Source organism: Dromaius novaehollandiae, chromosome 1 (assembly GCF_036370855.1).
Source record: "Dromaius novaehollandiae isolate bDroNov1 chromosome 1, bDroNov1.hap1, whole genome shotgun sequence".
Lineage (NCBI taxonomy): Eukaryota > Metazoa > Chordata > Aves > Casuariiformes > Dromaiidae > Dromaius > Dromaius novaehollandiae.
In genome coordinates this window covers 172,150,849-172,163,975 of record NC_088098.1, presented here as the reverse complement: position 1 = coordinate 172,163,975, position 13,127 = coordinate 172,150,849, and positions in this window count along the sequence as shown.

Here is a 13,127-nt window from a genome sequence, read left to right as displayed (position 1 = left end):
CCCTCTAAAACGGCGGTAATGAAAGGAAGTGGGTAAGAAGAGCTAGCCAGCAATTGCATTCTCTGTCCTGTGAGTACACTATTGCTCTGGAGACTCTACCATTATCAGTTCTACAGCTTTTACTATAAAATATTAAAAGAAAAACAACCAAGAAACTGATCTTTCCAACAGTGAGGACTTCTCTAAGACCAGTCTTTCAGATAGGGGACTGTGAGCCAGATCCTGCTCCCTTTTTGTCCAGAAGGAGGAGGCTTTGGTTCTTTAATTAAGTGGTCTGAGTACTTTTTTTTTCACAGTGTTAGAAAAATAAAATAAAAAGATTGATTGACTATAACAACAAGCTGAACACCAGATGTTTTATGAATATATGGCTTCCCCAGCCCACACCCATGTGCATGTAAGAGAAAAAGAAAAACAAAGGACTGTTTATAATTGTCAGAATATTAAAACCTTTGCTTATTCAATGTTCTTTCTTCGCTGGCCGGTTCACACAGCCAAAAAATTGATTTATGACATAGACCATTCATTGCTTGAGTTTTGCTTTCCAAACTTGGTAGAAGTATTTCATGGCTATAGTCAGATGTCTTTCTTTATGTAAATTTTGATAATTTTGAGGCTATCTTTAAACCAGTTCCTGAAACCACAGTCCGTAATAACTCATTTGGTTTCTTGTGCTCTGCACAGCCCCATCATGACAAATTGCTGGGTTCAGTGTTCTTTGCCAAAAGAGAGGAACATTCCCTTCTCCTGTTACATAACATTAAGACACTTGAGCAGGAGAGACAGGAACCAAGGCTTACTGACTAGCAGGTATTCTGCAACTTTGGAACTTTCTTATATGTTTTAGAGTATCTTTTATGGACTGATGTAAGAAATCCAAATACTATTCTCCTACAAATTTGCTAATGCAGTTAGTCACTTAACTTCACTAGCGAATTAACTTCTCCCTGAAAAAAAGGCCATGGACCAAAGCTTTGCTGTTCTACCCATGCAAACAGTTCTGTTTGATTTTAAATGATTTTTTGTTTCAACAATGCAAGAGTTGGTCCAACAACATATGAAACAAAGGTTTATCATAGTATTTTATAGTTTCTATAAAGATCTACAGTTATTTTTCCAGAGCTGCCAAAGAGCAAATGCTTTCTTAAGATTCATTACTGACTTTAACTCCTTGGATGACAAAGTACCTGAAAGTGAAATTTTATGGTATTACTGGTTTCATGGGTTTATCATTTCACTTCACTTGATAGTGTTCCAAAACATAGTTCAGACTCACAGGTTTGTTTTAATCTGGTGCAGCTACACTTTGAAGACAGACAGTAAAACTGAAAAGTATGCATTAGCAAGAAATAATAGCCTTCCTGCATTAGGCCACTATTAGCTTGACTTTGGATCTGAAACTGCCTGAACTGATGCTTTATTTGTGCTACACTCTGATGTGACTGAAATGAGAAATGACAAAACTGCCTTGTTTAAACTGCAAGTTGTCTAAAAAATACGTCACATAAAATCCCCTGGTTTTCTATGTTTGAACTGTTTCTTCAAGCAGTTTTTTTTAATCTGTATATTTAAATTGAATTAAATTCTTCAGTAATTTCCTTAATTAAGTATATACACATGTGGGTGTGAGTTTAGCTTCGTTTCTGAAAGAAATGAGGCTAAGGCAAGCACATGGTGTGTATATGTCCATATATCTAGCTCAGTCCTCCTCCATAATGACTTTCAAACAAGTTGCTTTGTGTCAACCATAGCTAATGAGGAGTTCCCAGAAACCTTAGCTTCCTAAACATTTTGTGAAAACTCATGGCTGAAAGGGCAAGAGAGACCCAGATATGTGCCACAATTGAGAGAAAAGCCATTGCAATTCTGCTCCGTAGCATTTGAAGCCATTATAATTCAGGTGCATGGTATTTGAAGGGGCTGCAGCCAAACAGTCTGGACACAGTGCCTGCTGCAGCACAGCACATGCTGCCACTTTCCAGGCCAAAGAGCTGGCGGATGTGGGAGGCATCTTGGGGCACTGCCGAGTGTCACGTGGAGTGGGAACGTGTAGGGAAACAAGCTTGGTTCATCCCACTGCTCGCTGTACAGTTTGTGTGCAAATCTACATACATAGCACAATTAGAACATGGAATAAGTTTTGTGTGTCCTACTGAAGACAGTGAGACTTGATCTATCCTGGTATAAATTTGGCAAGGGCCAACTGAGGATCTCAGAGTTTTCTTTGGGTAGTGTTTAACCAAAGAAGGGGAAAAAGTAGAAAGAAAAGATGGAGATCACAGGCTTGTTATTTTTGTGACTAAAATATTTTGTTTATCTGCTAGACTTCCTAGAATGGACTCAGAGTCTTGAAGCTACTGGACAGGTCAGCAATTTTCTTGTGGTACAGATATGCAGGTAAGATGCTGTCAATACACTTATTCTCAGAACGACCACCAATTATAAGGCTTTATAGGATTATAAGGTTCCTCTTCAATCTAAAAGTGGAAATACTTGATAATGTATAAATGTTTATCACTTTTCCACTTAAAATAGTGTTACCATGACTGTCTTTTGCAAGCAACATTTTAGTATCCTTGATAATAAAATGCTAAAAAAGCACATTAGATTATGCTGTAGCTTAGAGAAAATACAGTGTATTTTAGCCTTTTTCCTAATAGTTTTGATTTCTTGTTGAAATTTTATTTCCATTGACAGCACCAGGGAATGTTTGTAAAAGTCTTAATTAATGCTTGACAAAAACATGCATAACTAAAAGGACTTTTAAAAGTCTTTCAGTAAATGTACTCCTTCTTTTGGTGCAGAGGAAACGTAGGTGTATTACATGAAGAAAAAGTCACTGGAAGAGTATCAAAACAAAAATTAGCACATGGACTTTTAGTGTTAGGCTTGTGAGCATCCTGCAGTAATAAGCGGATATGATTCCTCATTTTTTTCTTCTGTATTTTCCCCCTTAACATGGAGTCATGGATTGAAAAAAAATTGTGAACTAAGGTCTGGATTAACTTTGAGCACCTGATGGCAGTGCATACTTTTTTTTTTTTTTTTTTTTTTTTTTTTTTTTATAAAGCTCTGTATTATATGTTTCAATGCCAGTTCAGAAAAGCTCTCTAACAAAAAGTTAAATTTCCAGATATTGTACCTGATCTCATCTGAACTTATGCTGAAATATTCTAAAATTCCTAAAGATTCCTTTTCATCTAAGTAAAATGCTGGTATCAGTAGCAAATGCAGATTTAGAGAACCAGTGTTTATGGCAATGTCTCGAAAACTGGGAATGCTGAATTGACCATGATCTAAAAATATTCTACAGAGCATTTGGCCAGTTGTATCAAGACTGAGGAGTGGACAATGTAACTTTGAACAGCTGAGGGTTTTTGTAAAAAAGTGAAGAATGGAAAATAAATGAAATTTCAGACAGTTTGGCACTTAAAGCAGACAGAAGACAGCAAGAGTAATCGTGATATAATAAATACATGGGGTAAGAAATAATCCTTTCTCTACATTTTCCACCCGCAGGAACACTTAGTTACAAATTTCTTTTTCTAAATGCACCTATGTCAAATGTATGAGGAACATGATAATGACATTAATACTAACAAAAAAGAGGAAATTTGATAGCATAAAATATGCACACAACGATCTCTGATTTACTTTATGCAAAATGGATAGCATCAGCCAAAGATAATCCCTGTCACAGAACAGACAGTATTTCTCATTCAAATATAGAACTCTGCTAAATATAGCCTTTTATAATAAACTTTATTCTTCTTGGATTAAATTATTTAGCTCCTTATGAGGTATAATAGTCTAGTGGAAAGCCAAAAGCACCATTCAACGCTAATCAGTTTGATTAGGACGCATTTTGCTGCTCTCACAGTTTCTAACTTAGTAGCATAATGGGACAACAATTTTACTTCTGTTCATTAAAGGAAAAAAAGAAAGAGAAACAGCTAAGCAGTCAGCGAGCAACCTTTTCGGGAGCCAGCCCTACCACGGCTTTGAGAGCCGCACAATGCACAGCAGCCGCATCCACTCGCATTCAGAGGTGCAGCCCGTGGAGGTGCCCACCTTTTGTGCGGCAGCCCAGGGCTTAATGCCACTGGGAGTTCTGGCCTCAATTGTGTGAGCAAGTCCTAATCATCTGGCGCACAAGGAGCCTACATGGAGGAAATCTCCATCCCTCGTGTGGAAGTGCAGCTACCCACAGTCAGGGAGAAAAAAGTCCATGGATCATGAGGGAAAAAGTTATTCTCTTTAGACCCAAATTCTAGTAATAAGTGTATTTGCTGGGGGTGAAGGACACATGGATTCAAATCACTTTGCATCTGTCTGATCAGATCAAGGATTTAGGTTAGGACTGTGCATGAGGGAGATGGATCCTAACTGCAAGAATCTTTGAGAGTGAATTTCTTTTTCTGTCCAAGTGAAACTTTTGCACTTGAAATATGGACTGAGTGAAGAAACCTGGCTAGGGTTTTATAATGTGGATACTCAGGAGAGAAAGGTCATTCTTTGATTCCAGTCCTGGTGCCTCCCATTTGCCATACAAAGCAGACCACTTTCCACAGCAAAGTCCATGTTTGCTAGCCTGGTTATGCACTCTGGAACGCTGAAGGACACATTCTAAGTTCACACACCAAACGAAGCAAAGAGAAGATTTGAATTTGAATTAGATAATATTATCCTAACCAGTAAGACATATGCATCCTCTGATTTGTGAATTGATCCAAATCTTCATAAATGTATTCCCTTTAAATCAGCTTGTTTTAGAAAGACTTGAATGAGCCCATTTGACATTTTTTGAATGTTTTCCTCATTTTTTACGCCAGCCAAAGTTTGCCAAATTTGATTCACATTGAGGAAGCTCTGCCAGTTGAAACTGCATTTTTTTTTCCAGAAAATAAATTGTCTATTGAAAATAATTCACTTGGCCACCCTACGGCACAGCATTCCTGAGTGTGTTATAGCAGAGCATCGCAGTCTCCTCACTGCCTAGGCTTCTTGTTCAATGTGTCTTCTAAGAGAAGGTAGGCAGATTAATTCCATATTAGCCGAAGAGACTGATCAGAGGGCCAAACACAGTGGAACATTCATTTTCCATCTGCATAAGACCCTGAAGTGAGAGGTGTGAGCAAGCTGGAATTTTCTAACCCTACAGAGCAGAAGTGTTAAGAGAGAGATTCAGCCAGGCAGCAGCAGAAGCTGCCAAGTGTTCGGACAGGAATAGGAGAGGAACTCTGGCTGATAGTGCTAATGATCCCAGAGCTACAGTTTGCTGACAGCACTGCCAATCATTCTTTCTTTATTAATACATTGCATTTCCATATGCATTTTTTTCCTTCTTTTTCCTGGGGAATTTAAATAATTAGAAATGAATCTTTGGGTTTGGGAGAGATTCTCCCATTGAAACATTGCAATATCAAGCCCTATACAAGAGGCATGGCCTGCCTGACGTTATGGTGTTGCTCTAGTTAACTCTTATGCAAATTGAGAACATTGTTTTTGAGAGAATTTTTCAAAGATGGGGAAATGTGGGAAATTTTAAATACCAAGGTACAAACGAGTGAGAAAAATGGTGCGACAAGTGTCTTTGTTGAGTTTCTTTCCTCCTGTATTTTATAGAAGCACAGAATGTCCGGAACCATGGAGGCTTCGAGAATTTTGCTTAAAACAAAACAAGGGCCCCTGTTTCTTTTCAGCTTGAAACCACCTGATCCTCATCTAAACCTGGAAGGCTGATATTCTCTTTGTTCTCCACTTCAATCAATTAAGTGTACGTGCACAGCTTTTTTGAATCTGCTTACTGCTTACTTATGACACCAGAAGGATGTTCCAAACTGGTGGTCACTGAATTCTTTTGCTTAAATCAAAACATTCTGTGGAAATCTAAATTTAACTATCTTTTCTTTCCCCAAGACTGATAATAAGCAGACTCATAAACTAAAGAGGTACAATATCTCATTCCAATATAGTGCAAAGAAAGAAAGAACCGCATCATATATTTAGGTTAGCTGATAGAGGCCAAATTCAGTCCTCTGCTGCATTCTTTGGGATCATATTGAACTCAATGAGAACCACCTGCACACAGAATTTGACCCCAAAATGAAAGCCTGGCCACAGATTTGATTTGAATTACTTGACTTAGAAGTGAGGAACGCTCTTTTTCTTGGTAGTATTTTTGTAGTAGTTGTAATAGTAATAATAAAGATAGGACATTTCTCTATGGAATATATCAGATGAGGAAAAAAATAAGAATATAACTCCTTGCATCATTTCCCCTGGGAGGTCAGTATAATTTTTATCCACTGAACCCCAAAGCACACTTCAAATCATTTAGAAAGTAGTGACAACAAGCTGTGCTGTGCTTTCTTTTAAAATGTGCCATTTTCCTTCAGAGCAAGATAGATATGTCATATTGTGGTATGTCTGTGCCTTTACGTTTGAGATAGCAGGGCTTTTTGTTGCCAGATGATCCCAAATTTGCCTGAGCAGCAGTTTGCAAATGGGTTGAGTCTCATTAGGAAGCAGCACACTCTATCTGGTCTCTAGCATTTCTGGTTTAAGCAAATCTGTGCACCCACCACACATCATGGCTAACTTGCTTTTAATGTCCTGTTAAATCACAAAACATGAGAGTTAAGGAACATGTTTTCTAGTTTGTTTACAAGTTCAAGATATTAAAAATGATGATAATCATTTAATGATAATAGACTTAAAACAAGAAAATGAGCACAATTTTCACTGGCTTAAGCATTAGGTACTTCCATTCACTCTGCTGCAACTAAAAGGCCACTGAAAAATTCAGTCTAGTACTTCTAAAGTTCTCCTTATCAATTAATTACAGTAATAACTATAGATAAGCATTCCGTTACTTAAAGTACACCTGCTTATGTGTCTGTTAATGAAGCAACATGACTTTTGAGGTCAGAAAATCTCCAATTCATATTCCTTCTGAATAATAGTCCAATGGTGGCAGCAATGTCTAGTTGTTAGAAACTAAAAGAAGTACTCTTGAAATATTTCAAATACTCTCATGTACTTGAAAATGAAACACTTATTTAATAAAAGTGTAATCCTGAAAGTGTGAGTGATTAAAACATGTACACTGATCTTTTGAAATACATTTTCTTTCTCCTTCTTTCTTTGTCTCCTTTGTAACCAGCAAAACATGAGTGAATTGTACAGGCAGCTTAAAGCTGTGTACTTAAAATGGAGTGACTGGATGCCAATGGTATTTTCAAGGACATGGGAGACATTGACTTTAAATCAAGGACTGAAACCACTAGAACATGTTCTTAGGCATAATCTCGCTCCCCTCCTTCCCTTCTGCTCCTTCCACTCCAACAACCCCCCACAAAAAGAAATGCTTGATTAAATAGAAGAGCTCTCTTGGTTTTTGAACAGCTACCCATTTAGGGCCAGATCAGATGCTTTTTCTTACAATGACTAGTACCCTCCTCCACAAGAGTCCTTAAGATTGCAATAGTACTGATGGCAGTGCAAGGCGTTCCTTCTAAGTAACAGCATTCTGGCCATTAAAACACATATCTGCTATAAGGTCACCTATACAAGGTGTTTCTATTATGTATTGCAAGTGTACATTTATCAGAGGTAGCTTGGACATCAAAAGCAGTGTAGCTGCTGTAACAAGCCCATAGCATGAGCTATTTGAGTCCTCACAGGACCCTAAACACAGGTGTGAACAGTCAAACTTTGCAGAAACCTATATGCCAAAGAGAGGTACCAAGAGGAGATCACTCTGGTACCAGAAGCAATAAAACTAGAGTAGTCCAAGCTTCAGTATGGTTCAGCCATGTTAGCCTGTTTCTAGTCCTACCTCATTTTGGTGCCCACATGGTATCCATCAAGACTAGAGGCTGCAGTGTGGGCTGTCTTCAGAGAATGTGGTTTGGCTACACACAACGTAATTTATTCCAATTATCTCATGATTGAAGGCCACAGACAACCAAAGCATTACCTTTGCTGGTTATCAAGAAAAGGATAGCTTTGCATCTCCAAATTTTCAGTGATCCTGTGGTCTGATACAGAAGGTACTGGAACCGGTCTCAGGCAACATGGTGAGAGCACCCTGAGTGCATCCTTCCTCTGGGGAATTTGGCTGTCTGGGCTCAGAGCCAGTTAAGAGATGGTTCAAGTATCCAGCCATGTGGAACCTCAGCAGGCACTACTCCTCCTTCATTTGGGAGCTGATTTGAGCTCTGGCCTGAGCTACGCTGGAGCTGTGACTGCACCTGATCTCGTATCTCCGCAATTCTCACCCCGATCCTCGCTCACTGACTAAACTTTCTGGCTTGGCCTCTCATCTGCTTCACCATGGTGATCAGTGGATTTTTGATCCTGGTTACCATCCACAGACACGCCCGGCCCTGCTCGGGTACTGTGGGACTGCACCCCTTGTCCACCAGGCCACTGCCTTGCCTGCCTTGCTGTGACCTGCTGCTCCCAGGTTGTCTTCCCTTTGGCGCACCCTGTTCTTGCTGCTCTCTGGCATGTGCGATGGGACACATCACACCCAGCTTTAGGCTTCAGCAGGAGAAACATCAACATCTGATCTAGAAGTTTGTGCTGCATTCCCAGCAAAGAGAGAAGAGTAAGTTATGTGGTCCATCTGACCTATCTTATACAGTCATTTTAGAGGAAATAAACTATACCCCCAGAAGTGCCTAATTCTCTCTCTTGACTAAAAAGGGAGTCTAGAAAAAGTCCATCAGATGTTGGCATGCACTTTCTGGCCTTTTAAATTTGTACAGATGAGCCCCATCTGTGGTGTCTGTACCTGTCTCTGATCAACTGTTGATCAGATTGTTTCTGTTTCCTATATTCTACTTTAACTGTTTAGGTTATTATACATTCCTTATTAAGGTAAAAGTTGTCTCTTACCAGATGACTCCCTAAAGCATAGCACAACATAATAACCCACAGTCTGAGTACTGGGATGCTACTATAAAACAAACATTAATAATTATAGTTCAGCTTTATGTCAGAAAAATCTACTAGCTCTCTGTGGCTAAAATTATGCTAAGGGAAACTCCAAATCTGAGAAGAGAAATACAGCTTAGTGAAAAACTGGGGTAAGACCTCTTCTACCAAAAAAACCCCCAAACATCCTACTCCAATTTGAGCTACCAAAACATTTTGTGCACCCCTATCACATTTGTCAGACCTATTTCTAGGGGTTGCATGAGCATAAGGAAGAGTTTGGTTAGTGAACTAAAAAATCAGTGGTACAATCAGTTCCAGTAATAGTCATTAATATTCTTATTAATCTCTCTAAAGCGTATGTTCAGTTTCTGCAGCCTCCTTCAGTTCCAGCTAAACCAGTTAGCTCTTAACACAAGACAATATCAAAGTGAAACTTGCAGGATAGCTACCATTGTGCTATCTCTGAGTTGACAGTGCTATTTACAGGAGATGCTCTAATTTCTAAATCTGAAGTTGGTATTGTCTATCCACATTTGGTTAATATGCCATCTCCTTCATGGTTGTTACATTCAGTTAGCTGCTGGTTGCCTAGCTGAGATATTCTTTAAAAGAATAGTTGAGAATTTTCAAAAATCAGAATAGAAAGGTTAGTTCATAGCAAATATCAGCCTGATTTTGGAAATTTCTGACAGCATAATAGCTTCCATATATTTGAACTGAAGGCAACTTCTAAAAATCTTGACCATCATTACTTACTGAGCTGTGTTTGATTTTAAGCCCTTGCTCTGGGAGCTGATAGGTTTCCATTCCAAACAGTCTTTTCTTTGTTTTCATTCTTCTGGAATGTGAACATGAATCTTACAAGCCCTAGTTGGCTACAAATGTGTTAAAAATTCAGCTACGGGGGCTTGTGATTTATTTCTTTGTTTTCTAGTCATATTCAGCATTTGGATAGAACTTTTTTTTTTCTGAAAGTGCTGTGCACAATTTAATGAGTTAATCTAAATTAGCAGAGAAAATAATTGGCAGAACTGCCTGGCTCTTGTTGGCCTGAAGGCTGGGAGCACATGAATGCTCTCAAATCTCCATCTCCCACATGGCATCCCATTGCTGTGCCCACTTGAGTCAAAGGACAAGAAGCAAGTACTCCTTTGAAGTACTACATTAAACAAGAGATAAGGAATAGTAAACTTAACTGAAGCCTAACTGATGGCAAACAATTATGTCTTCTCATGCACAATAAGCAATTGCCGAAACTGTCTTTCAACCTGTGTAATGTAATCAGGAAAGCAATCAGCCAAGCCCAGTCTCTTTTTCACTCTTCCCGTGTTATTCTTTTACTTCAGCAGATCTTCCCTATAAAGCGAGTGATAAGCCTCTGCAATTCCATCCATGTTTCCGAAGAAACAGTACGCAAGCTAATGACAGGTTTCGTCACCCTGGTGGCCGCTGTAAACAGTTCCCCAGCGTCCTGTTCCCGAATGATATTGCGGTGGCTTCCTGCAATTACACAATATATTGTCATGCAGATTAGCTACGGGTCACTGCGTGGCGATAGGAAACCTCAGAGCTTTCTGCTGAACCTGGCAGGTTGGCAGAGCGCACATAACGTTGGGATCCCCTCCAGCGCTCCTTTTTGTAATCCACGTATCTTATTGCACGCTCTCCCTGAGAAGGGGATGTAAAACAACGTGTACTCTTCCCCTAAGGAAATGCCCCAAATGCCTGTCGTAGGAAGGCGCATTCAGAGTCTGTAGCTCCTTCAGCAAAGACAGGGGCTGTAGGCTTGCCTGAAAGCAAGCTAAGGGAAAGTGTAGGCATAGGAGAGTGCCCCCTTTAACCCTGTTTTTGGAAAGACAGGAGCGTTTGAGATCCTTATGGGCCTTTTCAGTCTCCCTCTGCAAAAGGGGCAAAACAGGGAAATATAAATAACGCTTCTGGGAACAAAAGGTGAAACAGTAATGAACACGTGGCTTTTTCATTAATGTGCCAGGGACAAATCTGAGGTAGATGGAAGAAAAGGGCTTCCTTGGGCTCTGGAGCTGGCATTTAACTGGTTTTGTTATGTATCTGCAGTCACAGGAAATACTCAATAAACCTGAGAGCTGAAGAGGAGATGTTAGAAATGACCTGTAAAGTTGAGTTTCCCAATTAGAAAGGAGAATTAGAAAAAGGTTGGGGTTAACATAAGCAAGGAAGTAACCTGTCACAGGCTGGCTGGCTGTGATTTAGAAAACCTCATACATCCCAAGTAAAGGACAATGTATTTACAGTACAGCCCAAATTCTGGTGCTGTAATACAAGCCATATCTACTCAAAAGAGCAAATGCAAGTTGTTTTTAATAAGGAAACAATCACAGTTGGGGGGTTGATGACGAAACTAGGCTTAGGAATTAATCAAATCGGTTGTGACACAAGGAAGAGCCGTGTCATGAGCCTGATCAGAACGTGCCATGGTGTGCCATGGTAAGTCCAGGTTCACTCCACTTCCGTTTATTTTTAAGATTTTGATAGGTGCTGAAGGACTGAGCTTGTCAGATTGGTGTCTGTCAAGCCACACACCCTCATGTGCATGATGGCTACCAGGATCTATAAAAGCTCTCTCTCTCTCTCTTTCTCTCTCTCTCTCTCTTTTTTTTCCTCTACATGTATAGAATTGATTAAATTGTATTAAATATGACTGATTCCAAAGGACACCAGCCACCTTTCAAGATGTTCATTTTTTGAGAATTCTGAAAATGCTTTTTTCCTTTTTTAGTAGGGTCATCTTTGATGTGAGTTTATGCTTTCCTTACCTTTGCAATAGACAAAATAGTTGTCTACGGCAATATCAGCAAATTACCTTTATTAACTTATTGACTGTTTTTTCAAGGATGCTATGAATTAAAGTTTTGACAGTTTTCTGAACATGCAAAATACTACTAGAAGGGCAGCAGAAAACTGCCATCTCTGGTAATACTTTGGTCTCACCTGCAAACCCCTTTCATTTAAGTCTCCTGCTGAAGGTAGTAGTTCTGGGGAAGGCATACAAGAAAGCCCACTACCACCTAGTCTGTGGTGCTATTGTGGTAGAAGGAAGCATATACCGCACTAATTCCTGCCTTGGCTTAAAGACCATTTACTGTCATTAATATTAAAAACCCCTTTGAAGGTAAAGTGAGTAAACTTGTAGAAAATGCTGTTAAAAATGATCTGTACTCCCATCCAACAGATGTTTGTCCCTCCTTTCTGTGTCTCCACTATTGCAATCATCTCCTCGAAACCATATGGGGAAGAGCACAGGCCAGACATCCGCTGAACTGACTCATTTATTAATCATTCATTATCTTTTGTAAGAACGAGCAACTTTACTGGCTTCTGCCTGACGAGACTTTTGTGAGCAGATTCTACAAGTTGGCATTTTTGGAGGCTGAAATGAGCCTGAAATTGAGAAAAACACTGTCTTTCTCCATTAGTAATGTCTCTGAGCCTTATGTCGAGTAGCCAGAATAGCCGAGATGCTGCTTGGGTCTTGGCACGAGCTTCTTGTATGTAAAACTTTTTAACTCCTGTCATGGTACAGGACTGTGTTCTAACAAGCTGGTTGAAGCTTATGCTTCAGCTTGTCATGGTATGTTTATTTAAAGGCTTAACAGCTTGCCATGGTTTCACTTGATGTTATTGTTAATAGGAAGTGTTTTGTTTTGACTCTTCTTCCTTCCTGACTTAGACTCTTTCTTGCATCATGGCCATCCCCAGACATCTAACAGTATCATCTTCTTGCGGTATCTTGCTACATGCCCCCACATCTGGGTGGCCAAATGGCCAAGGCAATGACGAGAATAGCTAAAGTCAAGCAATAACTTTGTATCCCAAGGCCAAACTGATCGCAGCCTGGCTCAAAGTAGAGATGGACAGAATGAAAGCACATAAATGAGTCTGAGATGCTTGTATTCATTTGTGGGGAAAATTTAACACATCAAAATGTGTCCCTTTAGCCTCTGTGCCCTATAATGCTCTAAATGCCCTATAATATAACTCTGGTGGAAAATCTGTTTGGAAATATTACAGAGAATTTTGCTTTCACCTGTCATTTCAATTATAATAATGCAATGATACAATAATGTTGAAATCAAACTTATTTTAAAAGGTTGATTTTAAGAGTAGTTTTAGTTTAAAATAAAGATGAAATATATACATTT